Source organism: Lissotriton helveticus, chromosome 5_1, assembly GCF_964261635.1.
Source record: "Lissotriton helveticus chromosome 5_1, aLisHel1.1, whole genome shotgun sequence".
NCBI lineage: Eukaryota > Metazoa > Chordata > Amphibia > Caudata > Salamandridae > Lissotriton > Lissotriton helveticus.
This window is the reverse complement of record NC_136065.1, coordinates 2,094,029,014-2,094,054,023: the sequence shown is the minus strand read 5'-3', so window position 1 is coordinate 2,094,054,023 and position 25,010 is coordinate 2,094,029,014.

The window sequence follows — 25,010 nt, the reverse complement described above, 5'->3', positions numbered from 1 at the left end:
GGGAGGCTCAGCTGGGGAGGGAGAGAAGGCCAAGGAAGAGGGTACTAAGTGGGGGAAAGGGGCAGGGTGTGTAACAACCATCAAGTCAACAGGCGACAACTGAAATAGACAACAAAGTCATTGAATCAAAGCAAGAGTATGGCCCAAAATCCACCCCAAGTAAAGCTTTTGTATTGGAAACACTATGTATATATATATATATATACAACTAAATCTGTCTGAATCCAGGAGCTAAAAACAAAGGGGCATATTACCAAGGGGCTTGTCCCCGCATTAGCGGGAATTTTTCCCGCTAAAGCGGCGATAATTTTATCGCCCTATTACCTAGCTGTCGCTAACACCAGTTAGCGACAGCAATTAGGAGATAGCGATCATCTTGGGGCCCACTTTGCATGTCAGCAATAATTATCGCTAATGACATGCAAAGTGGGCGTGCCAAGATGTTAGCAACTGGAAACAGTCGCTAACATCGCTATCTCCTTTTACCTACTTTTGGAAATAATCGCGCTAAGCGCGATTATCTCCAAAAGCTAACGCCTGCCCAGAGCAGTTCTTAGCCATGTTATCCAATGGAAGGTGGATAACATGGCTAAGAGCATTGACACGATAATGCATGAATATCGCTGATTTTTCAGCGAAATTCATGCATTTTGCACGATTTTTCCCGCTTTTGAGATAAACCTTGATAATATCAAGGTATCTCAGCTGTAAAAATCGTCAGAGCGCGGCGATATAATTATGGCCGCTTACCAAGCTTAGCGATTGCTTGGTAATATGCCCCAAAGATTTCCTCTCTGGGTGTAGTAACAACACTGACTATGCGACCTTTCCGACAGATTCATAAAACACTCGAAACAGTTTGAGACAAAAGGCCTTAACATTGACCTTATTATTGAACTGTGAATGCAATCCCAAGTGTGAATGTAGTGTCTTTAATATGTGAAAAGACAAACCAGTGCGAGTTTGAAGAGTTTCTGCTATACGGGGATAGGACAGACAGTGGGGTGAGTGCTAGGGATGAGTATTGTACTGGCGGCCGTGGAGATGGAAAGCTTCGGTGTATTCATTCTGCTGTTGTGACTTTTGATCATGACTAGGGGTGGAACATTGCACTGGTGGTACAGGACAGGAGCTTGGAGATAAAAGAGACATGGGGCCTCATTTATGAGAAGTGACGCATCGCTGCGTGAAAGCAGCGATGCGTCACTTCTCAGTGCGCCCTCCTTGCGACATGATTGATGCGTCATATTTATTGTATGACGCATTATGTCGCAAGGAGTTACAGATACGTCAGTATTTATGACGTATCTGTAGGCGTAAAAGTGACGCATTGCTGGAGTGTGTCACAAAAGTGACGCAACTCCAGCAATGTTTCCTTTCACATAGGGCAAGCCCCATGTGAAAGGGCCTGCGTCAGTCTTACGCCTGCTGTGAGGCAGGCATAAGATATTGACGCATTTGCATCCTAAAAGTGGCGCAGTGAAATCTTATAGATTATAGGGGAGTCATTCCTTATTTGCGATTAGCAATTTGCTAATCGCAAATAAGGATGTGATTTCAAGGGTGGCAGGCAGGCCCGGACTGGCCGTTGCGGGCACCAGGCAATCCCCCGGTGCGCCGCAAGGGTGGGGGCCGGTTTTGGGGCCCTGGGGGCCGTTTTTGTTACAGGGCCGTTTTTCCAGCACAGCTGCAAAATCGGCCCTGTAACAAAAACGGCCGAAAACCGGCCCCGGCAAAGAGCTCGGTCGCACCCCCAGGGGGCCGGCCGAGCACTTTGCCAGGGCCGGTTTTAGTTCTCAGTCTGGCCCTAGTGCCAGGGGTGTCCAAATGACACCCTGTAGCACCCCTGAAATGTCAATGTAGACTGATACTGCACACACACATGTCCAAAGGACATGTGTGTGTGTAACATCCAACTTGGAAAAATGCACCAAAGTGCATTTTTCTAAGTTTTCGCTATTTACCACGAAGTCAGACTTCGCGGTAAATAGCGGCCAAAAATAGCGAATTCGCAATTTAAAAATGGTTAATGAATTGCATTTAAGGAATCTCAAATAGAGATTCCATAAATGCAATTCCTCGCAATTTTGCGATTTCGCTATTAGCGATTTTTGCATTTGGGATGATGAATCCCAAATGCAAAAATTGCGCTTGCAAAGGGCCAGATTCTCAGAATCTGGCCCTTTGCGAGACCATTTTTCAATGATGAATCTGGCTGTTAGCAAATTGCTAATCGCAATTAAGGAATAATTTCCCATTCATTTCTATGGGCCAGGAGGCCCATAGGAATGAAGGGGAAATTTGCGATTCGCAATTTGCTAATCGCAAATTGAGAATATTTTCAAGGGTGCAGGGGTGTCCAAAAGACACCCTGTTGCACCCCTGAAATCTGCATGGGTGCACATGTGGGGCATGTATGTGCGTCACATGGCACTTTGAAAAATGAAAAAATATGCATTTTGAAAGGAATTCGCAACTTACCACCAACTAGAAGTTGGTGGTAATTTGCGATTCCTTAAGGCCAATTTGCTATTTTTTTGGCTTCTTACATTACATTTAAGGAATCGCACAATTTGCGATTCCTTAAATGCAATCGCAAGATAAGGAATCGCAAATTTTGCGATTCCTTATTTTTCAAGCAGATTTCCTTGATGCATACCATTAGTCCAAATTGCATTTGCAAACGCGTTTGCGAAGTCAATTTGGCTTGATACATATGGCCCTAAGAGATTTACAGCCAGATTCATCAATGTCCCGATTTGTGAGTCCTTAATAGCGATTATTAAGGAATCGCTATTAAGGATTCGCAAAACGGGATTCATGTTGAAATCGCAATATTATTTGCGATTTCTACAGCTTCCTTATTTGCGATGAGCAAATTGCTAATCGCAAATAAGGATGCGATTTCAAGGGTCCCAGGGGTGTCCAAAGGACACCCGGTAGCACCCCTGAAATGTCAATGTAGACTGATGTTGCGCACACACATGTCCAATGGACATGTGTGTGTGTAACATACAACTTAGAAAATGCACTAAAGTGCGTTTTTCTAAGTTTTCGCTATTTACCACAAAGTCAAACTTCGCGGTAAATAGCGGCCAAAAATAGCGAATTCGCAATTTCAAAAATGGTTAATGAATTGCATTTAAGGAATCTCAAATAGAGATTCCTTAAATGCAATTCCTCGCAATTTAGCGATTTCGCAATTAGCGATTTTTGCATTTGGGATGATGAATCCCAAATGCAAAAATTGCGCTTGCAAAGGGCCAGATTCTCTGAATCTGGCCCTTTTCGAGCCCATTTTTCAATGATGAATCTGGCTGTTAGTGAAAAATCATGATACAGTCTCTAATTGTCAATACGAGTTGTTCTAAGAATGTATGTCCACCTCTTATGGGTTAAATGTCAGGTGATGTCACTTCCTGCGATGCGAGTGAAGGAATGGAGAAGAAATATTCGGCGTCACTTCCACTCCACCTATGATTTTGGGCAACAAAGTCACCCAACTACTATCACAACTCCAGTCCTGGTTTTTTCATCACTCTTATTACAATGCCTCACCCATGGTAGGTGCTGTGGTGGTGCTGTGAGTGTAGAGGGTTCTAGACATACAGCCTGATTCATCAAGCCGAAATCCGCTCGCAAAGGGCCAGATTCTAAGAATCTGGCCCTTTGCGAGCGCTATTTTTGCATTTGGGATTCATCATCCCAAATGCAAAAATCGGTAATAGCGATTTCGCTATTTTGCGAGGAATTACATTTAAGGAATCTCTATTTGAGATTCCTTAAATGCAATTCATCATCCATTTAAAAATTGCGAATTCGCAATTTCGGCCCGCTATTTACCGCGAGGTCAAACCTCGTGGTAAATAGCGAAAACTTAGAAAAAAGCTTTTAAAAGCATTTTTCTAAGTTGCATGTTTCACTCACACATGTCCTTTGGACATGTGTGTGCGCAACACCTGTTTCAATTTGCATTTAAGGGGTGCTACAGGGTGTCCTTTGGACACCCCTGGTACCCTTGAAATCGCTATCTTATTTGCGATTAGCAAATTGCTAATCGCAAATAAGGAATACTCCCCATTCATTCCTATGGGCCTTTTGGCCCATAGGAAGGAATGGGGAGTTATTCCTTATTTGCGATTAGCAATTTGCTAATCGCAAATAAGGAATGTGTAGGAATCGCAATTCTTTTTGTGATTCCTACATGAATCCCGTTTTGCGAGTCTGTAATAGCGATTCCTTATGAATCGCTATTATAGACTCGCAAAACGGGAGAATGATGAATCAGGCTGATAGGAGCGAGAGTGTTGGTGCGAGGATACTAGATCATATATCACCCAGGTGAGCACTGTTCACCATTCCTCACTACCTGTCATGTTCCAAATAAAATAGGGCAGCGCTGTCCCTGCGGGTCATAGAGGGGAGGGGCAGCTTCACTAAATTCAGCTTTGCTAAAGTTGGTAATTTTAGCTGAGAGGCCAAGGATTGAATGAACATGAAGTATGAACTACAAATATTACATCTAATTATATCTACTGCGATTTAGCCTGCTATTTCCAGCACCACCATCATTCCAAGTGGACTGAATCGAATGCAAACGGGTTGCACCTGATTTGGTATTCTGAGTCGGGTCATAAGTGTTTCTGCAGCCACGTGTTTTTTCACCGCACAGGTTCTAATTGGAGGAATTTGTGCAAGGAAATAAGTACCCCATTCCAGTTTTTGCAGGTTGGATGGGGAAAACATGCACGATTTTTCAGTGGTAAAACATAAGTCACTTGTTATGCCTCATTCGGTAGCTGGAGCTCAGAACAGGGGCCAAAGCTGCACCAGGAAAGATGCTGTGAGTGGTAAGAGCTTCCTTCATGGTGATTTTACAAGTAAGCATTGTGCAACCGGGCGAAGCACTATGCTACGCTTGCGGAGTTTGCGAAGTTTTCGCAACTTCGCACTACGCGAGCTGCACGTAGCACAGTGCGAACATGCGTAGTGCAGCGTAGAGTAGTGCAGCGGTCATCTTTTGCTTGTTCGCGGTGCTGAACATCATGTTCGCGACCGCGAGCAAGCAAAATGACATCCCGGCGAGATTCTCAACGCGAGGAGGTCAGGTTTCTCATTGTGAGTGGTTGCGCATGCTCGCGACCGCTCTCAATGAGAAACTACCTGTTCGCGTTGAGAAAGCTGCCGCTCGAGTAATAATCTACTCGAGCAGCAGAAAACGACAGCTCGCACTGTGCAAGATGCCGTTTTCAATGCTTGCACAGTGCCGGATGCTTGTCCACACTGTGCAATCATTGAAAACGCATCTTGCACAGTGCGAACATGCTACTACGCAGCTCGCGTAGTGCTACGTGAAGTGCGCGTAGTGCGAAGTGCACTTCGCGTAGCTTCCCGTAGCGCTACTTCGCGAACTACGCCCACCCTTGGCTGAGCACTTGTTTTGTTATTTACAAGAACTGAGCTGCATGGGTTGGGTGTAAAATAGTTTATACAATTTCCAAGTTAACATTTTTTGCACCTAATATTGATTCTAGATTATTAAAAGCAGTGATGTATCTGAACCCAAGTCCCTGGACTCTACACAGAGGGAGTACTGCTCTGAAATATACTCTCTGAGACGTGTCCTCCTTCAGGCTCTGTGAATACTTGTGACATATTTCTCCCAGAGAGAAGAAGCCTCAGTAGTTTGGTGTCTCCTGCAACTAACTTCGGGTCAGGTCAAGTTTGCTTAGCTTTGGGGGATAGAAGACAGGACATCAGGAGGTTTTTATTAAATTTACTGTACAGGTTTTGAACTTTGGAAGATTAGACGATGCAAAAGAATACAGCTTCGGGCAGTGTCTCTGCATTCTTCAAATGCAGAATGAACCAGCGCTGGGTCATCCATGTGTTTTAAATGTGTTTGGTATTTCTCCTGCGTGCTCGCAGTATTTACTCTGTTCAGCCCCCGCTTCCTTCTCAAGGACAGTAGGAAACAAGCACTGACAAAGGCAATCGGTTTTGCTATTGATTTGGGAATTCTTTCTCAAGGTTTAATAACGGACGAGGAAGAGGTATCGCATAGGTGGTAGACGTGCTCTGCCCCATCACGTATATGCAGTACAGGTATGGCACGGACTGCAGCTGTGCAAGCTTCACTCATACCCTTTGTGGGTATCTGTGCGCCTTACAAATGTAAAAAATAAATAATAAATAAATAAATACACACATGGCAGTGAGGGGTACCATGAGCAGAACCAGAAAAAGATGCAGAAATGCACATAAGCAACCTAGGTGTACCAGGCACAAGCAGCAACAGTGCAAGCTTCCTTCACACACAATGAACAGGTGCAATATGTGGTGCCACAGTGGGGTATTGTCTCACACACACCCAGGAGATGCAGCACGGGCTGCAGCCATGATGATGCACCTCACAATTTATGTTAAATATACTTATAATGCGCATGGCTGCCCCAGAAACAGGGCGTCCCAGCGCAATCAGACGGGAGGTAGAGAGAAGGGAGCTAGATGGTGGAAAAGAGCCAAGTTTTGATCAGACATTTGTATGACTGACAACAAGCAGCAGCAGTGCAAACTTCCTTCACACACTATGAACAGGTGCAATATGTGGTGCTGCAGTGCAGTATTGTCTCGCACACACCCAACAGATGCGGCACGGGGAGCACCTGTGACGACTTCACTCACATATGCATGACTGTTAAAAAGAAGCAACAGTGCAAGCTTCCTTCACACACTATGAACAGGTGCAATATGTGGTGCTGCAGTGCAGTATTGTCTCGCACACACCCAACAGATGCAGCACGGGGTGCACCTGTGACAACTTCACTCATATATGCATGACTGATAACAAGCAACAACAGTGCAAGCTTCCTTCACACACAACAAACCGGTACAATGTGTGGTGCTGCAGTGCAGTACTGTCTCGCACACACCAAACAGATGCAGCAGTGACAACTTCACTCACATATGCATGACTGACAACAAGCAGCAACAGTGCAAGCCATCACATATAATGAACTCGTGCAATAAGTGGTGCCGCAGTGCAGTATTGTCTCGCAGACACCCAACAGATGCAGCATGGGCTGCATCTGTGATGACTTCACTCACATATGCATGACTGATAACAAGCAGCAACAGTGCAAGTCATCACACACAATGAACATGGACAATATGTGGTGCCACAATGCAGTATTGTCTCTCACACACCCAACAGATGCAGCACGGTCTGCACCCATGACAACGCCACTCACATTAGAATGACTGATAACAAGCAACAACAGTGTAAGCCATCACACACAATGAACAGGTACAATATGTGGTGCCAAAGTGCAGTATTGTCTCACACACACCCAACAGATGTAGCATGGGCTGCACCGGTGACAGCTTCACTCACATATGCATGACTGATAACAAGCAGCAACAGTGCAAACTTCCTTCACATACACTATAAACAGGTACAATATGTGGTGTTGCAGTGCAGTATTGTCTCGCACACACCCAACAGATGCAGCACGGGCTGCACCAGTCACGACTTCACTCACATATGCATGACTCAAGTATCTGCTTAAAAAATATTTTAGAAACTCAACTATTTTTCTCTAAATATTAGATTGTGAGTTTTGAAAATACACATATTTTCGTCTATAAAACACACTTTTCGATTTTGGAATAAATATATGAATTCAAAAAAGCAAGCAGTGTTAATTTAGTAGACTGGGCTGCACACAGGAGAGCTACTTACAGGTAGATAGAGAGCTACCAGTAGCTCATGAGCTACTCGTTGGAGAAGCCTGTGCTAGATACTTTATTGCCATCCTGCTGAGTTCTAACCACTGTTCCTTCTTCCCATGCCAATGGGTAATTTGGTCTTGCTCCAGGTAAACCTCTGTTGGGTCATGTACCATCTTCTCAAGTATTGGTTTTGACACTTGTCTTTCTTCATTACCTGCGCCTGTGCACTTGATTAAGTCCTCTTATATCCATAAACCAACCCATTTCAGATATTGGAAGTGCAGCTTTTGGTACTCGAGGTTTACTAGCACCACTGGTGGGTGTTGCTCATGTTGCTGAAACATCCTGCTGGATTCTGGGCCAACACAGCACTCTCCAGAAGTGGAAGGAAGCACTTCAGTTATGCTATGACCCTGAATTTGCAATTATTCATCTTCTAAGTCAGCCACTTTCCAGATAATACAAAGTGTGTACATTGAGATATCCAATGTTGAAAGGACACAATCCCTTTTTGCAGCCTTTGATTTGTGTTCTTGCAAAGGATTAAGCTGTTGACCAAAGCAGCTGCTTCTTCATGAACAATGGTAAATGTTTCTTCTGCCTTTTTTGTATGTTTCTGGAGCATTTGCAATGACAAGATAGATTGGTTCATGGCATTGTCTTGCTGACTTCCCACATCAAAATCTCAAAATACACCAGCATTTGTATCAGGCACTTCATTAGTTCCCTTTTGTCTACCACCATTGTCATGGTTTTGGCACTTGCATCCCCTCTAATTTGTATTACATAATTATGGATAGACTTGTACTGCTAAAAGAGGCATTACAGCACGCAGAAGGGGGATGTCCCAAGGTTTAGCACATCCTGCATGAAAGATTATCCAGGGACTCTATCTTTATTAACATGCTTAATGATCCTCAACCGCTTCTGGTCTTTGAAAGAATTTCAGAAATTAGCACAAATACAGGCACAGGTACCTATTATGTTGTTGACTGCAGCTTCTTTTTTTGGGGACATCCTGCACCACTAGATTGATGCAATGAGCTAAACATAGGACTCTGAAGTATCCTCCATCAGCCATGGCTTTGATAATATTACTTCCATTGTCACTGGCAACAAATCCAATGTTGTGACTTTCCAGTTGAAAGCATTTCTAGTCTTTCATATGAAATTCTCCGCAGATGGTGGCAGCAGTATGTGATTTATCCAGTGAAATCATTGCAACTATTGCATGTTGCTAAATGCCTTAAAAGGAATCCTTGACTGTGAGACAAGTGGCTAGTCTATGCTTACCCCCCTTGAAGGAGACCCAGTGTGAAGTGATGCACAGATAGGGGCATATTCTCAAGGAGCTATCGCCGAGTTAACTGCACTTTATTGCAGCCAAAGTCGCAATAAAGTTATCACCCCATTCACAAGCTGTTGCTAATAGCCCATAGCACCAGTTTTCCCATGAGGCCGTGATGCACCTGTGGCCACTGGTACCCTCCAACAAACATCCGCACAAGTTGGAGGAGTCACACAGCCAGGCCAATACAAGTCCCTCACAATGGTCATGGATGACACCATGAGCTTGGTACCCCACTATCTATACTTCCCCTACACTGCGCAGGGACAGCTGTAGACCAAGCAAGCCGTCTACACCACAGCTGGCTTCCCGCACGTTTTGGTGGCAATTGACTCCACACATGCCCGACTTGTGCCCCCTGCCGACACTGCACACAATAAATGAAACAGAAAGCGCACGTATCCCACCAATGTGCAGACACTAGTGGACCACCAGGGAATCTCCGTCAACGTCGCCACCAACCACCCAGGCAGTGTGCATGATTCAAATACCCCCGACAGTCCATCATCAGATTGTATGTCTTAATATCGACTACCCCAACCACTACTTCCCTAACAACGAGTTCGCAACCACGACCTCGTCTTAACCACGATCTTTTTTCCCACGCATTTTTTTACCACGTTTTTTCGTGGTAAAGGAATTTGTGCTAAATAAAATCGTTTCCAACTAGTACCCCAATCCCCCCACCCCTTAACAACGAATTTCCCTCACCCTAAAAGCAAACAAGATTATCCATACACCCTATTAACTAACCCCTACCTCTACAAACGAATCCCTAAGCCTCCCAACCCCTGTATATTTACCCCAAACACCTCTCCCTCTAAAAACGATTTCCCTTATTCTAGAAATAAACTTGATTTAATAATAATAATAACGAAATAACATTAATAAGAACTAAACTCTAGCCCCTAAAATATAAACCAGAACCCCCCTCCCCCTTAAAATTAAAAATTAACCTCTCTTACCTGTTCCTCTGAGTCGCTCTTCTTCACTGACTGCTTTTATACGTTGACATCATCTTTGCACTAAGATGCTAAGTAATTCCTCCCTCGAGTGTGGCACTTGTACGGAAATGAGAACGGCACAGTGGGGCTCAATGGTGGGGTTAGAATGACGCTTCACATCATGTACATCACGTACGTGAGAGTCACACATGTAAATATTGCAGGCTGGGAAACATTTCTAACAACGACTTTCCCGAACTCCTCCCTGTCCAAACACTATACCGTTGTTCGTGCAAGGCTTTGTTCGGGCAAGTCGTTGTTCGGGCAAGTCGTTGTTCGGGCAAGTCGTTCTTCCGCTTTCGTGACTCCGGAACTCGTTGTTCCTGAGTCGTTGTTTAGGATGTTTCCCCATCATCAACCAGCGCTTCCAGGATGGCACCCACGGAAATGCACTGCTCATTGGCCAATACCAAATCCACACAACAATCACCTCAACTCCACAATCATGCAACTCACAACACAGGAAATGCACACGTCACAAGCTCACACAGCATACACACCCACCCGAAATAACAACACAACTCACTGTGGGCACGTGGCCCAGCCATGGACATTAGCCATCAATGGCATGGCTCCTCAGCCACACATTAGGAGAATGTCAGAAGAGGTGGGAACCAGGCATGTGTGAAGGAAGCAAGTGACAGATGAATGAGGAAGTACACAATGCCAAGCGTGGCGTGGATGTGATGGCCAGACTGCGGTACGCAGACCACACACACATATCAATGTCGACACACACAGCTGGTGTTTGGAGTGTAGTGGACAGTGGACAAAACCATGTCACCCCAGGCAGTGGGGAAGATCGCAGGACTGTAGCTTGCTACGCTCCCCCTGTATGCATGTGCGGAGTGGGCTGGCCCGGCATATGCCAGGTCAGCGTAGGGGTGTGAGTAAAAGGCACGTAACTCTGGGTGTGGTCATCTTCCGGAATGCCCAACGTCTCTGCCAGGGCGGTGCCTCTCACCCCGCCTCGAGAACAACGCCGTCGCCGCGAGCGGGGTTGCCTGCGATCCTGCGCACCAGCTGCACCCGGCTGCTGGCCCCCCCACCTGTCTTGCCTGCCCCTGCGCACCCAGGCCTCAATGCCCACCTGCCAACACTGGTGTGTGTCGAAGAAGGCCCACTATGTGCCGGTGCAATCTCCAAGCCCAAGGCCCGTGACCCTGGCAACCTGCTACGACTGTCACGGCCTCCACGAGCAAGGTGCACTATACTCCTTTCTCGTTTACGTACCCTACCGGCTGGCACAGCGGACGAGTATGTTATAGATTTGGAACTGAGTTTCAATTACACCATGGCAGAGCACATTAATTATGGCTACGTTAATGTCACTATACTCCCTTCGATGTGGTGCCACCAGGTCTTGGTAGTGCATCACAACCACAAGATTCTGTGGGCCCACGTGGTCTTCTGCCTTCGGCCTACGCTGCGCTTGAGTAGGTCACACAATTGGAACTGAACATCGATAAATTGAAGGCAGAGTACATATCATTGCACGCAAGGAGAGGCGTAAGAGGATGACGTGTTGCAGTTGGAAGGAAAAAAGGATCATCGTTACGGAGGTGACTGAACACTACCGACAACTGCCCTGGTGTCACTAACTCTGTGCATCGCGAGCCTACGACACGTGGCTGTGGGCCACAGCTGACCGCTGTCTCCAGCCTACACTGCGGTCCAGTAGGTCACACATTTGGGACTGAGTCTTGATTTAGCAATGGCGGAGTACATATCAGTGTACCGGCATCATCGCAGACTAAGTCTGTTCCCCGACATTCATGGACACTCTCTGGTCATACATTGGTGGCATCTGAGTCTATGGACTAGGGGGTAGTTTTTATCCTCATGTACCTGATACCGAATTGGTGGTGGCAACGAGGCTGTCGCTTTCCACTCCCCCATTTGCTGCTTCCGGATAACATCAGACCTTTGCATCATGCCCTAGAGGACACCTTCCACTGTCCCCCGCAACTCTCCACCACATTCATCTTCAACATTGACGAGGACCCACGTCTGCGAGGCCCTACCTCAGTGGACCTCAAGTCACCGTCCCGTGGTGGGGTGCCTGTGCCGGCCACTGTGTATCCGTGGCCACAAACTCTGTGCTGGTCAAGTCAGAGACCCTTTCCTCTGTTATATTGGATGACCTCTGAGACAGGGGTCTTGGGGTCTTTGACGCAATGTGTATGTGGCCCTGCGCTGTCTGCTGCCTCAGTCCTCAACTGCGGTCCACCAGGGCTCACACATCCAATCGAGTCCTGACTGGCCCGGACGTGGCTTCACCACAGGAGGCACATGCCGCCATTGCCAGGACCACCTCCAGCCGCCATCTGCCAGAATCAAAACAGTGGTTCTGGCAGACTGACTTAGTTGCTCACACCTGTCGTGGATGCCATCATCTGCCTGATCCCCTACTCATCACTCCACGTGCCACTGACTCAGTGCACGGCAACCCATTGACACTTCTATTTGCATGTTGGGTGACCTCTGTACTTGCTCCGGCTCCCTCCATGTTGCTCAGCAGTTGACTGTGTTATGCAGGTGTTTTCATTTTCAAGTTGTTGCCAGCACCAAGCACTCCATGCGGGCTGGTTTACACTCACCCCACACACATCCAGCACAGACATCACTGTACATGTGGCCCTGCCAATAAAGGGGCAGGGGGCACGTGCCCGTAGCCAGTTCAACATAATATCTGTGTGTGTCCCTGTGGTCTTGTTGTATGTTGATGGGGAGCCAGTGCAGGTCTCTCAGGTGGGGGGTGATGTGGTCTCGGCGGGGGACGTCGAGGACCAGGCGTGCCGAGACGTTCTGGATTCTTTGAAGTCTGCTGATGAGCTTGGCCGGGGCTCCGGTGTACAGGGCGTTGCCGTAGTCGAGTCTGCTGCTGATGAGGGCGTGGGTGACGGTTTACCATGTGCCTGTAGGGATCCATCTGAAGATCTTTCGGAGCATGCGGTGGGTGTAGAAGCAGATTGAGGAGACTGCTTTGATTTGGTTGGCCATGGTGAGTTTCGAGTCTAGGATGACTCCCAGGTTGCGTGCGTGGTTGGTTGGTGTTGGGGCGGTGCCCGGGGAGGTGGGCCACCAGGAGTCGTCCCAGGCGGAGGGGTTGGGTCCGAGGAGGAGGATCTTTGTCTTGTCCAGTTTGAGCCGGCTGTCTTCCATCCAGTTGGCGATGGCCCTCATACCCCGGTGGAGGTTGGCTTTGGCGGTGAGGGGTCTTTGGTGAGGGAGAGGATCAGCTGGGTGTCATCGGCATACGAGATCAAGTTGTGGTCGTGGAGTGTGGCGATGCGTACAAGTGGAGCCATGTAGATTTTGAAGAGTGTCGGGCTGAGTGATGATCCTTGCGGGACGCCGCAGATGGTCTTGGTGATCCCTGAGTGGAACGGTGGGAGGCGGACTCTTTGGGTTCTGCCGGAGAGGAAGGAGGTGATCCATTCCAGGGCCTTGTCGCGGATCCCTGCGTCGTGGAGGCGTGTGCGTAGTGTGCGATGACAGACGGTGTCGAAGGCAGCGGAGAGGTCCAGGAGGATGAGGGCTGCTGTCTCGCCGTTGTCGAGTAGGACTCTGACATCGTCTGTGGCGGCGATGAGGGTGGTCTCGGTGCTGTGGTTCTTGCGGAAGCCTGACTGAGGGGTCGAGGATCTTGTTCTCTTCCAGGTACCGGGTGATCCTTTTGATGATCTTTGCCAGGAACGGGAGCAGGGAGATGGGCCGGGATTTATTGAGGTCGCTCGGGTCCGCCTTGGGTTTCTTCAGTAGGCTGTTGATATCGGTGTGTTTCCAGCACGCAGGGAAGGTTGCGGTCTCGAATGAGAGGTTGATGATGTTCCGCAGGTGGGGTGCGATGGAGCTGTCGGCCTTATTGGCGATGTGGTGGGGAAGAGGGTCGGATGGGGTGCCGGAGTGGATGGTGCTCATGGTTGTGATGGTATCTTCGGTGGTTACGCTGGTCCATGCGGTGAGGTGGTCGTGGTCGGTGGGTGATTGTGGTAGCGGTGCGATGGGGTTGGTGTGGTGCGTCTGGGAGTTGAGGCTGTCGTGGATGTCGGTTATCTTGCGGTGGAAGAAGGCCGCGAGGGCGTCGCAGAGGGCTTGCGATGGTTGGATGTCGTTGGAGCAGGAGCCCGGGTTTGAGAGTTGAAGAGCTCCTTGCTGTTGTGTGTGTTGTTGTCGAGGCGGTCTTTGAAGGAGGCTGTCTTGGTGGTTCTGATGAGGTGGTGGTGGTTGCGGATAGCGTCCTTGAGGGCTGCACGGCTATCGGGCATTTTGTCATTGTGCCAGGTGTTTTCCAGTCTCCGACAGGCGCGCTTGGAGGCTAGGAGCTCCGGGGTGAACCAGCTGGCTCTCTGGCTGGTGTCCCTGCCGGTGTGTTGTCTCAATGGGGCTAAGGTGTTGGCGCAGTCTTCCATCCAGTGTCTGAGGGCACGGGCCCCCTCCTCGGGGTTGGTCGGTGGGTTGAGTGCTAGGTGGGCCTGTAGTAGTTCCTTGGTGGCCTTGCCCCAGCGACTTCGGGGATCTGTAGGGTGCGGTGATGTGAGACGGGTTTCTGGAAGCTGAAGTGGACGCAGTGGTGGGCATTCCAGGTGAGTTCGGAGGAATGGCTGAAGACAACGTGGTGGCTGGAGGTGAAGATGGCATCTAGCATGTGGCCGGCGATGTGGGTGGGTGTTGTGACGATCTGTGTCAGTCCCAGGGTAGTGAGGTTGTCGGTCAGGGTGGATGAGTTGCTGTCATTGTTGTTTTCCAGGTGGTAGTTCAGGTCTCCGAGGAGGATGTAGTTGGAGGAGGTCAGGGCATGCATGCTGATAAAGTCGGCGATGGAGTTGCAGAATTGGGGACGGGGTCCGAGTGGACTGTAGACGAGGGTGCCTCTTAGGGTGGTCTTGGGGTCCGTGTGAATTTGGAAGTGCATGTGTTCAGCGGTGCTGAGGGTGTCTGTGGTGCTTGTGGAGATCCTGATGGTGCTCTTGTGGATGATTGTGATCCCCCCGCCGACTCCGTTGGCGCGGTCTCTGCGGGTGATTTTGTATCCGTCGGGGATGGCCACTGCGATGTCTGGGGTGGAGGCTTCGGTCATCCAGGTCTCGGTCAGGAAGGCGATGTCAGGTGATGTGGAGTCGAGCAGGTCCCAGAGCTCGACGGCGTGTTTGCGTGCGGAGCGGGTGTTGAGCAGGATGCAGCGGAGCTGGTTGGGTTCCGTCGTGGTCAGAGGTTCGGCGTCTTTGGTGGTCGCGGTCAGAGGTCCGCCGTCTTTGGTGCAGGAGAAGCAGCAGTTCCAGCAGGTGAAGGGGCCGTGGGTGCGCTTAGGGGCGGCTTTGTGGCAGCTGGATGGTCGTCTGAGGTTGAGTGCGATGAGGGTGTTGGCATCGTACCGAGTGCGGGCTTCGTGAGAGGAGCATGGTCCAGGGGTCGTGGCGCTGAGCACGGTCCAGGCGCGGACGGGCGCAGACGGGCTTGCCTTAGGCGCGTCCGCTGCGCGCATCCACTCCGCAGCCTTGCAGCGGCCGCCATAGGAGGAGGAGTGGGAAGGCGGCTCAGCTGGGAGGGGGTGGGGCAGGAGGGGAGAGCGAATCGGTGGCAGGGGGTGGGGCCGCAAGGGAGACAGCGGCGGGAAAACAGGGGCAAGCGCGGGGAGAGGGATGGGGTCCTGGGGAGGGCGGCGACAGCAGGGATGGCGAGGAGCCGGGAACCAGAGTCGGCACACCGCGCAGGCAGGAGGCGGTGACAGCGGCGAGCTGCAGCAGGAGGGTCGCTAGTGGAACTCTATATTCGCAAATGGGACCACCAGTCTTTCTACAGTGAAAACGGCAAATTTGGGTTTTCACTGTCAGGGACTGTTATACACAAAAGAAACATGCCCTCTATTTAATATTAGGCATTCTGCCTGGTGGGTTACCAAGGACGTCCATCGGGGTGGCTTACTAATATTAAAAGGCAATGATTTGACCTGGCTAAAGGTTATTTTTTTGCCATGTGAATTTGGCAGATTTAAAGTTGACAAACCTCCTGCAGGGGCAGGGCAAGAGTCAAGCTTTCCCCTTGTCACGGGAGTGGTGGTACAATGAAGTGCTACTGTCCAACAGAGACATTTAAATTACTAGCATTGTCTAACTCTGGTACTATATGCTATAGTCTTATAGGTAAGTTAATTGAGCCAGTCGGATATTATCCAATTGTAAATGCACTTTGGGAGTCGGAACACATGCACTGGGGCCAGGACAGCAAGGCACAGTGCACTACAGAGTCGAGAAACCATCAGCATCAGTCCAAAAACGGGGGGATTATACAAAAAGAGGTCCTTTCCTACAAGCACTCTTTCACTTCTTTGTCAGTCAATTCCAGCACTTGATGGTTCAGCACTGGCACAGCAACAGTAGAACCTTCCATTTAGGCCAGAGGCTGTCCACAAATTCCTAAATCCACTCTCGTTCCACCAAAGAAAAAGGCAGATCAATCGCTAATATTTTGACCAGGTTCCCATTATATAAATGGACATTTTCATGGGTTCAGTGGTACGGAAACTCCTTGCTGAACACAAACTTGATAGTGGGTTTTGTGACTTTTTTCTTTATGAGGATACCTCCACAAATGACCTATAGGTAGCAGGTAAGTAGCTTTGGGATTGCTGTATCCCTCAATTCATAGTGCATGTAGGCAATGACTGCACACCAACAAGCAACAGTCACAGGTTTGCTTCACATAATGATGTCTTCTTCTTCCCCACCACCACCACCTTCTATCAGTTCATCTTTTATCCTCTCTTACCAGCAGCTATCTGAGGTGATTTTCCAAAACAATTGCATGTTATTTTTTCCATTGGGCCAGATGGCCCCGGGTAACAGTATGTCCTCCTAGCTTACCACAATGCACTGATTTGCAGCAAAGTGAGCAATCAGGTATGTGCTCATAATGTGTCCTAAGTGCAAAGAAGTCATTATCTGGGCAGGAGAGCTTTCTTGTTCAGCCTGTGCCTGAAGAGCTTTTTGAAATGGAGCTTGGAGGTTTTGTTTGTCATTCTCTAGGGCACAGTTCTTCAAACTCTGGGGTGTGCCCCCCCGGGGGTCTTGACACCATCTCAGGGGGGGCATGCACTCCACCCTAGCATCTCATTGTTCCCCACTTTCCTTATCAATGGGGCACGACCTGCCCATAATTTTGTCATTTCGAAAGCAAATCGTGAAAGCAGTCGCTTTCGGTTTCACAGCACAGGAGACTCCCTCCTCCCACCACAGATGAAGCTTTTCAGCTCTCGGAATGAATCATCCGCGAGGGTTAGTTCTTCACAAGTAGGAAGCAAAGAAGTTTCTCTTTAAATTACATTAGTATGGGCATGTCAATTCTTCATAAATTGTAGAATGTGCACCTAATTGACTCTGTTAAAAACTTTCGGCTGGCTTTCCTTGCAGTTTCAATTATGCAACAATTTCATTAAGATAGTGTGGACATTTACTGAGTTGGCAACATTTAGACACATTGTACACTGATAAATGTATCATTAGTTTGAGTTTTAAAGCAATTTTGTTTCTGTGTCAATGATTATGTTTTTTAAACAAAACGTTTGGTGGGGAGAAAAGTTTGCATGTTTAAATTTTTTATGGGTTTGAGAAGGGGCATGTAATGCAGTATCGTATTTTGTTTAGTTTCATGACATGTAGGATGATTTAAATACTCTGGGGACACTCACGGTTGTTTAATAGTACATTAGCAGTTCTGTGTTTGGCAAGATGGGGCGCGGATACGGTTCAAGCAGTGCTTAATTTTTGCCGGTGGTTTCCGGTACTCAGCACCCGCACTTATTTCACAGGGCTGAGGTTCTGTGAATTCTGAACCCGTGGGTTCCATTTTGTGTATGGCAGCCATTTTGTGGTTGCCCTCACATAGGCCGATGATTGTGGCTGAACTAGTCTTTTAAGGACATGTACACCTTAGCTCGAGTTCATGCTTACTCCTGTTTGACCTGAGTGAACTGACCCTGTTGCCTGAAGCTGACCTTGTTAAACCAGTTCCTGCCCTTTAGCTGATCAAGATTAAGGATCAGAGCATAGGACATCATAGAGTTTTACTGCACACAAACATGCCTTATCCTACTTCTATCTGTTTCTGTTTCTTCTTTTATGGTCTATTTACAATATGGGTTGTGGTCCTTTTTATTATGGGTTTGTCCGGCTTGTCTAAAGAAGAATGTTGGGTTTGTTCAACTTGCATGTCCATGTTAGACATTTTTGCATGCTTGCAAAAGCAAGGACTGCCCCTTACTTGTATGCTTAGTTTTGTAACCCTGAGCATATATAAAGCCTCTGTTCTCTGTACTCCTCAGACTGCCTCATTCAGTTGCTACGGATTCTGTGTGACGTGGCCTCACTTATTAAATTTAATAAAGATGTCTTTTCATATTTTCAGCTTCTGTGCCAAGTTATTTTTTCTATTAGTAAGTATTCCCTGAGAATGAAGACTACAGTTCTTCAAATGGCCGGCCAACGTGGGCTTCATCAGAGAGGTGATTATCTGTGGGAGTGATCTTGTCAGAGGACTGAAATCTACTGAGGAGGACAGAACAGGATTCTACTAAGGAGGTACTCTGTGCACAGGGATTCTGGAGATTCTTTGTTTCTGCAGCCCAGTATATTTCTGATCTTCCTGATTTTGATCCTCCACATGATGTCACTCCTGACTGAGAACCTTTTTGGCGTGAGTATTCTAAAAAAGACCGTTAGGTCATGTAGAACTTGACAGTTAGAATTTGGATAACCTTTTGATTAGTAAGAATAAGAAGTACAAGTGGGTCGCTCCCACGACTTTGTTTGGTGTCTTGGTTTTGATTTGGTTATTGCAATTACCAAAGCCGAGGGGTTGGTTTCTTGGTTTTGATTTGGTTATTGCAATTACCAAAGCCGAGGGGCTCGTATATTTACGAGTATATTGTTTTTGATAACCCCTTGAAGTTTGAAGCTAGATTAGTGAGCTATAAGATGCCTGGTCTTACCAAATTTAGGACTGTAACTTTGGAATTTGTGTTGGCCAACTTTGGATTTGTATAGGTTTGTATATGCAAATTGCAATTTGTGTAGAACAGGTAATGAGGAGAATTTTCTCTATTTGTTTAGTTGAACGGTGCACGTACGAAAAGTACATTAAGCACTACATTGATTATAATATTGTATATTTTGCAATATTTTTGGCATGCCTGTTTAAAAGCTCACATAAGAACAATGTGTGGCTTTATTTGGAAGGTACCATAGTGTGATGTGAAATTAATTAGCCGGCTCTCCTAGAAGGAATACTTAAATAGATTTACTTAAATAGATTTTAATTCCCTGGGGATTACAGAATCACCAAGGAAGAAATATGTTTGTATACTTAAATAGATTTAAGTATACAAACATATTTCTTCCTTGGTGATTCTGTAATCCCCAGGGAATTAAAATATGACATAATACAAAACAAGGATCCTTTGTTCTGCGCAATTTTATAAATGAAGATATGCATAGCGATTTTTTGGTGTTCTGCCAGCCAAAGCTACTGAATTAATTGTGTTTTGGCTTCTTGGATATGCAGCAGTCTGTTTTTGCAATCTTTGGGAACACTATTGAGAAGCGCTTCTTGTAAATATGACTTACAACTAGTATTTGCAAATAGTTTGGTTTAAGTACAGTCTGTGGGCTGTCCTTTATTTTTGTTCTGAGTATTGATTTGTGAGTTAAATGTGTGTAAAGCACTCCAACGGATACTGAGAAGGACCATTTTTATGAAATGCCTGAATGAAGAGGCCCATGCGGAAGAAAACAACAGAAGAGGATTTGATGAACAATAGAAGCCTGCCGGAGAGGCTTGGACGGACTCTGGGTATTTCCCATGCGATTGCATAAAATGGGTGTTAGGAGACTGATTCTTGCTGTTTTGCTGGCATAGTTTTAAAGTAGTATTCTGTTTAGTAAAAGCAGAATAAAGTCCATTCCCTGTGGAAGAGTATCCCTTTTCACCTCAGAGCATTGATGAGGATCACCACTGTTTCACCTAAACATATAATAAGTTACTGAAATGCATAGGAGCCATAAAAAATGTTACAAGATAATTTTAGGATTTGCTTTCTACTTAGAGTTGTGAAAAATTATAATGTTGTTTGTAATAGTGGTCATTACTTTCTCCTGTTGTCCATATGTTCTTAATAACATGTTTTCTAGTATTTTTAAGCATGACGTTGTCTTTAGTGGGTTGGATTGTTTTTGCTACCCAATTGACATCTGTACCCACCTCCCAACCTCTGTCTCTTCCTACTACTACTTCTTCGCATTCTTTCCATACTTTATCTGAACATGAACTGGTTACGAGGTCAGAGTTTACTAATAATTCCTTTGTACAGCTTCTGCATCAACACCAGTTAGTAATGAATACCACTAATTGTTGGGTGTGTGGTCTTATGCCACATACTACAGATAGAGGTATTCCCTATTTGGTTCTGTCATTTAGTTACAATGGGTCTGTATGGGCATATCAGACGATGTTTATTTATGCCAATGAAGTCTATCCCTTGCGTTCCATGAAAGATAACTCGAGTAATAATGCCTTAGTGAAGGGAATAACGGATAATATTGACATCGATTCAGATACAGACTGAGTGATTGCCTATGTAAGGGCAAAAGGAGGGTCTGAGGTTCTGTGAATTCTGAACCCGTGGGTTCCATTTTGTGTATGGCAGCCATTTTGTGGTTGCCCTCACATAGGCCGATGATTGTGGCTGAACTAGTCTTTTAAGGACATGTACACCTTAGCTCGAGTTCATGCTGACTCCTGTTTGACCTGAGTGAACTGACCCTGTTGCCTGAAGCTGACCTTGTTAAACCAGTTCCTGCCCTTTAGCTGATCAACATTAAGGATCAGAGCACAGGACATCATAAAGTTTTACTGCACACAAACATGCCTTATCCTACTTCTATCTGTTTCTGTTTCTTCTTTTATGGTCTATTTACGATATGGGTTGTGGTCCTTTTCATTATGGGTTTGTCCGGCTTGTCTAAAGAAGAATGTTGGGTTTGTTCAACTTGCATGTCCATCTTAGGCATTTTTGCATGCTTGCAAAAGCAAGGACTGCCGCTTACTTTTATGCTGAGTTTTGTAACACTGAGCATATATAAAGCCTCTGTTCTCTGTACTCCTCAGACTGCCTCATTCAGTTGCTACGGCTTCTGTGTGACGTGGCCTCACTTATTAAATTTAATAAAGATGTCTTTTCATATTTTCAGCTTCTGTGCCAAGTTCTTTTTTCTATTAGTAAGCATTCCCTGAGAATGAAGACTACAGTTCTTCATGGCCGTGGCTACGATTTCTGACTCTGCAGGTGGTGGTCTCAATATTAATTGCCCAACTTCAAAATAAAAAGAACGACATACCTTGTATGGTGACGGGCTGGTGGTTTTCATACGCAGGCGTAGGTCTGTCCAGGCAGGCATAATTGTGTATCACCACGTTAGTGACGATGTCATCATGCCTGTCATGAATCCAAGAAGTCATCATCAATGAATGGCTTGCATTCTATTCCTCGTGTCTGATGCACCCTGCCACTGCCTGAGCCTAAGCCTCCCATTGGATAATTGTAGCTAGGGGCTGGCTTATGACCGAGTTAAGGCAAGGAAGCTGCAAGAGTGCATTTCGAACTTGGGAGTGCGGGCTCGTGAGGAAGAAGTAACAAAAGTAAGTGTGAACTTTACAAGTGCTGCATAGCCAGAGTAGTATAGCCTGCAGCCGTGCAATGCTACTATCCTCAATGTGCTCGTTGCAGCTGGAGCCACCGCAATTTTTTGTGCGCTATGGAGCCACCTGCAGTATCAGTGCGCTGCCTCCCAGCATGCTAATTGCTGAGTGTGCATGAGCTCAGTAGTCACAACAGCCATACTCACATCTCAGAGGCATTGGCAGCATTACGGCTCGGGACAGTGCTTGTGCTGTAGCAGGCAGGGTGACAGAAATTACCAGATATGGTCTGGGATATGCGGATGGCGGTCATTTATGTAGTGTACCAGATTCCAGTAATTTATGTCAGGTGGTGGGGGGTCCGACATCTAAAACGATTGAGCTGGGGGGGCTCAACCTGAAAAGGTTTGAAGACCTCTGCTCTAGGGTGGGTAGTGACATCGGGGTGTTGGTGGTCACTGTACATCAACATTTGTTTTATGCCCCACTCCGCACTAACAATCACTGGTTCATCAGCTTCCTCACTTCCAAGGCTTTCGGGAACCTTTCTTTTCCTTTGTCTCTTGTGGCGGGTTATGGGTTGGTTTCAATGTCATGATCATCTGGACGGGGGTTTGGAGGAGATGGGTGAATGCTCCTTTTCTTTTCCTTTATGGAGATTGTGAAGTTGATGTATCCAATGGAAGAGTAGTCACAACAACATCTTGCTCAAAAACAAGCTCAACTTCCTACTCCACACCACCTCCAGATGATCAGGTGTAGCTGACTGCGGTTGCTGTTTAGTTTGCTGTGAAGAACATTTGGTTTGCTGTTGGGGTGATTCGATTTTGGATTCACTACTCTCAGCATTGACTGCAGGCACTGCAGGGCTCAGAGTTATCTGCTTTGGGTTTTTGATGGTGGAGGTGCTGCTGTTGATCCTGAAGGGTGATCCTCCTCCCAGCTTCTCACTGCCCAGTGGAGGGTGCAGCAAGTATGTCGCACTGCCAGGAAAAGGATAACAGCATGATGCTAGAGGTGGCACTGGCAACAGACTTCATCTCCTCACTGGACACTTTCTTTGAAAGAATATCCTAGATTGTGGCAGCTGTCATTACTTCTTGTCTGGGTTCGCAGCATGAGGAGAAGAACTTAGCAGAGAGGTCTCTGGACTGCGGTGTCAGCTAAGTCACAGGCTTCTCTCCGTCACAGTCTCTATCTTAGTCAATCAGTAAGAATAAAGAGAGTGAGATTTTGCAAATCTTGTCAGTGCAATACATGTCATAAGCAATCACCACATCTTCATAACAATGGTATAAATATTGATTAAATTAATATTAAAATTGCTACAAAGCCCATGGAGCCGCTATGTGAGCCTGAGTCAGGGAAAATCCCTGTTCCTGCAGCGTATGGGAACTAGGAGCAGAGAAAATAAAATAAAATATAAAAATGACTGGCGGGCCCCGGCGGCCAAAAAGTTCCTATGAATTCATTTTGGAAATAACTGCATTGAACTTACTTGATTTTCCCAAAAAAAGTAAAGATTCTAACTTTCAAGGGTGGATGATGCAGCAGAGACTGTAGGCAAAGGAACAACAACATGGAATGACTCCTGGTGGCCATCAGACCCAGGACCAGCACCCACTCCCTCCAACCACTGCAGAAACCTCAGAATCAACATTGACAATAAGTTCACAATGAATCACGGATCGACGCAGTCTCCTCTGCCTGCTTCCTCACTCTGTGTATGCTACGTTAGATCTTCAAGTGGCTAATCTTACACATGAGACGCACTGTAACACAAGCCCTCATCACCAACCAATGAGCCTATGGAAATGCCCTCTATGGAGGAATGGACGCACACCTTCTGCAGGCAGAGACTTCAGACCGTACAGAATGCCACTGCCAGACTCATCCTTATCCTTCACCGATGAACCCACATCACACCCCACCTCAGGAAACTTCACTGGCTCCCCGTACAGAAGAGATCCCAATTCAAGCTGCTGACCCACACATGCAAGGCTCTACACAACCAAGGACTCGCCTACATTAACCACCGCCTGAACTTCCACCAACCATCGAGAGGTCTACGCTTCAACTCCCTTTCTCTTGCCCATACTCCCTGCATCTACCAAAACAGAAGTGGAGACGCTCCTTCTCCCACATTGTAGCAAAGACCTGGAACAGCCTCCCCACGCACTTCTGGACCACCACCTCACTTTCGGAATTCTGAAAGGCCCTCAAGACCTGGCTGTTCAAATAGGCCTCTGGGGCCTGGACATCCTATTCGGTGATTAGCTGCACTTTATAAATCCTGCTTGTTTGATCGAAGGAGGAGTGATGCTTTCCATCCAAAATTAAAATCTAAAATGACCAAATGCTTGACAAAGTACAGGGAGCTGCCTTCAGACAGGAAGAAGAAGTGTACACTGTCTTTACAGCCAGTGGCATAGCAAGGGGGGGTGGACCACACAGGAGGTATAAGATTTGGGGGTGGCAGCCACCCCCGTGGTTACCTGCAGCCGTCGCGGCCGTAAGAATCTGCAGCAACTCCCCTCTCCTGGTTTGTGGAAGACTCATCCTTTGGATCAAAACCACTGCTTTTGATTCATCCCTTTATGAAGACTTTGGAGACGATCTTGTTCTGCGAGATGTCTTCTGCATTTGTGTTTTATATTGTTAGTTCTGTCCCTAACGCCACGATGCCCGATGGATAAATTTCCTTTGGTGTTTCAATGCTCTGTGTACGCAGCGACTACCCCTCATGCCCTGGTTATCGATATTGGAAAGTTGAAATGCTGAGTTGACTGTTCCAGTATTTGCACTCAAAAACTAGAATAGATTAAAGTCTCAGTTAGCCATTCTATGCTTCAAAGTAATGAACATCTACTACTTACTACTACTAAATGCCTTCTGTGAATAACAAAGTAGTAAGTTTAGGATTTTATCTCAGATTTGATCAGTGAATCGGCTCCTCTGTCATTATGTGCGTATGGGAATGACTGTTATCAATAAAACCCTAGGTTGCAAATGTTTCGCTTACTGACAATAGTACATCTGAACTAGTCAACCAGCAGGCTATTTACATGTGTGTGTGGTCGAACGAGGAACATTTAATGGGGATAGTGCCACACTGTGTGTGTGTGACATGAGTGATACAGTAATGACTGATCAGAAGGTTTTCTGACAGCCGACCCTTTGCAACCCCGGTTAAGCCTGTCATGCTGCCATGCTCATGTTTCTAAGCACTTTGA